The sequence below is a fragment of the Lipotes vexillifer genome, unplaced genomic scaffold (assembly GCF_000442215.2).
Source record: "Lipotes vexillifer unplaced genomic scaffold, Lipotes_vexillifer_v1.1 scaffold426, whole genome shotgun sequence".
NCBI classification, from domain to species: Eukaryota; Metazoa; Chordata; class Mammalia; order Artiodactyla; family Lipotidae; genus Lipotes; species Lipotes vexillifer.
Window position 1 is genome coordinate 1,466,864 of NW_006779491.1, and position 3,205 is coordinate 1,470,068.

Sequence of the window (3,205 nt, forward strand, 5' to 3'; positions counted from 1 at the left end):
GGGAAAGAGCCTGAGATTTAGCACCAGGACAATTCAGGTCCCACCTCTGGCCTTATTTCCTGTGAAGCCTTAGGCAGGGTCAGGCAACCTCTCTGAGGCGGTTTCCTCATCTGTAACATGGGGGAGGCAGTGGGTAACAGCCAAGCCTCCCTGAGCACTTATTCTCTCAGGCAGCATCAAGCATTTTTACTGCCTCGTCTCACTGGATCCTTCTGCCCACCATTTAGGGAGGACTTTCTCGCCATTCAGCAAATGCAGAGACTGAAACTCAGAGGGAAGAAGGCGTGTGGCCTTCCAGCTGCTGACCTGGGCAAGCTCGTTAGCCTCTCTGTGACTCAGTTTCCCTATCTATAAAAGGCAGCTATTGTAAGAATGAAATGGATAAATAAACGCAGTATGCTTTAGAACAGTGCCCAGCACGTTATCAAATGCTGTGTAAATGTTTTCCACAATTATAGTTATGTTGACCAATGGTCCTTACAGAGTTTTAATGAAGATCAAATGAGATAACAAGAATGCAAGACCTAAGCCAAAGGTGCTATCACACGCTAGTATTTTGCTAGGTTTTCGGGGCGCAGAGCCTCGCCCAGATTGTGCCTTGTCAGGAGGGGACCTGAGAAGGGGAATCTCTGGTGGCAGAGTGGCCAGTAGGAGGCAGCCTGGTCTCAAGCCTCAGAAGGGACTATGGGAGGGACTTCCCTGGTGGTCCAGTGGTTAAGACTCCATGCTCCCAATGCAGGGGGCACAGGTTTGTCCCTGGTCAGGGAACTAAGATCCCGCATGCTGCACAGTGAGGCCAAAGAGAAAAAAAAAAAAAGAAAGAAAGAAAGAAAGGAGGGGCTATGGGAGGAGGCATGTCTTAGATGTCTCTGATTTCCTGGCCCCTTTCAGCCTGGGTGCCCTTGAGCAAGTCCATTTCCTCTTCCCCCTCAGACCTCCTGTTCCCCTCATCTGTGAAATGGGGACAGCTTTTCTCGAGGGCTATGGTAGTGAGGATCAGAAGAGATTATAGATGTAAAAGTGTCTGTCAACTGTGGAGGACTTGAGCTGTCAGCTGTCTGTAATTATTTCATCAACTAAGTCATCCTTGGGCACTCTTCCTTTCCTCCTCTCTCAAGGGCAAGTAAACAGGCAGCCAGTGACACCCCAGGGCAGAATCAGGGGTCTGGCTCTGGGAACCAAAGGAGAGAGGGAGAGAAATGAGACTTGAGCAAGTCTAAAGTCAGCCTGGGGAGGGGAAAGAGAGAACAGGAAAGTTCCCAGATACTTGGGCCAGCGAGAGGCCTCATGACCTGTGGGCAGCCAAGCTGAGGGCCAAGTGCTTGAAGGCAGAGAAGGGACAGAGGCGGCAGTGGCGGTGTGGGTGGGTAAATCCCTTGTGTGTCTCTGAGCCCCGGGGGGTGGAGGGCTGAGCAGCTGCAGGTTGGCTCTAGGGGAAGGGGAATCTCGTGAGGCAACTGGCTTTTTGAGGATAGAACATCATGGGAGGCCGGTGGGTCCTCAGAGATGAGCCGAGCATCCCAGAGCCTCATGGAGCCAAGGTCTATTGGTGTGGTTCCGGGTCAGGTGGAAGCTTGAGAAGCCAGAAGTCCCATCAGTGTCGCCAAGCCCCACCTGGTACCACCCCTCCTTCTGGGGGCAGCTCAAATGGAGGCTAGAACAGCTGGCTTCCTGTCTGGGCTCTTCCTTGAAGCCTGGCATGTCTTACTGGTGGGCAGAGAAAGAAGAGCCTCCCTTTCCTGGGAGATATTTGGAGCTTAAATGTTAAGTGCTGAAGGTATTCCCCAACATGGCGAGGGGAGGATCCCTGGGGACCATCTGAGCCAGGCTTGGGTGGGAAGCTGGGGTACCTTCGAGAGGGTCCAGCTGGACGTCTCTGTGCTTATGGTTCCTCGGGGTGCTGTTGGGCCCCTCTGATTCCAAGTTCACTTGGCTGTCTAGATCACATCTAGGTCCCATCTGGCCCTGTCTAGGTTCGATCTGAGCTGTCTGCGATCTGTCTGCACGGAGTCTGGTTCGGTCTGAGCTGTCTGGTTTCTGTCAGGTCCTGTCTGCGATCTGCACGGACCCTGTCGAGGCCCTGTGCAAGCTCTTCTCTTTAGATCCCAAATGGCAATACCCGCCACTAGACGCTGTGTGGATCCCATCTTGATTTCATTCAGGCTCTGGTCATGAGATTCTGTTGAGTTTTGGCTCGTTTTTTTCTGGAAATCAGGGTGAACTGTTTTTTTGTTGGTTTTTTTTTGCGGTACGCGGGCCTCTCACCGCTGTGGCCTCTTCCGTTGCGGATCACAGGCTCCGGACGCGCAGGCTCAGCGGCCATGGCTCACGGGCCCAGCCGCTCCACGGCACGTGGGATCTTCCTGGACCGGGGCACAAACCCGTGTCCCCTGCATCAGCAGGTGGACTCTCAACCACTGCACCACCAGGGAAGCCCAGGGTGAACTGTTTTAAGTTTCCATGGAGGCTGATTAGGGCCCCAGATGTAATTAAGCTTGATGGGCTCAGCTTTTGCCCTCAGACTTCTGTCCCGAGCAGTCTTGAGACTGGAGTTTGGAGCATTGGGGAGCCCTTCCTAACCCCCTTTCCTCCTTCCCAGCTCTGAGTGAGTGTGCAGACCGGATGCTCAGAGAGGCTGGGAGAAGGGCCCCAGAGGGCCCTCCCGAATGTCCCTGGGGGCAGAGGGGCTGCTGCACGTCTGCGTGTCCACATGTGTCGGCAGGCAGCTTTGCTGTGGGTCTGTGTGGGTGTCAGTGGGCCTATTTCTGTGTGCCTTGTGTGTCAGCCCTTTTGTCTATATCACTGGCCTGTCTGGTGGCGGCAGTGGCGGTGTGGGTGGGTAAATCCCTTGTGTCTCTGAGCCCTGGGGGTGGAGGGCTGAGCAGCTGCAGGTTGCAACTGGGAAATCCAAGCAAGTGAGAGTAGGTGGGTGTGAAGTTGGAAGAGGCTGGATGAAAGCAAGTGAATACGCGGAGGAGAATGGGGGGAGGGGAAGAGAGTGGGTGGGAGGAGGGAGGTCGCGGTGCTGACTGTGTCTCTCATCCAGCCTTCCCCTGGCCGACTGCTTGCTTAACTCGGCGCCTGCCGCTGGCAGTGAAGTGACCTTGCATAGGGGACTAGGGGACGCGGCTGGTCGCGCTGGAGGCTGGAGGGGAAGAGAAGGGAGCAAATTGAAGCCTGGCAGGAGCGGCTGGGGGGATGGTGG

General features: G+C 54.9%; 1 protein-coding gene across 2 annotated transcripts in view; it reads left to right on the forward strand.

Moving 5' to 3' along the window:
- The window catches only part of STX1B (syntaxin 1B), a 16,034-nt gene that overhangs the window by 5,321 nt on the left and 7,508 nt on the right, over positions 1-3,205 (forward strand). The gene's annotated exons all lie outside the window — the stretch shown is intronic.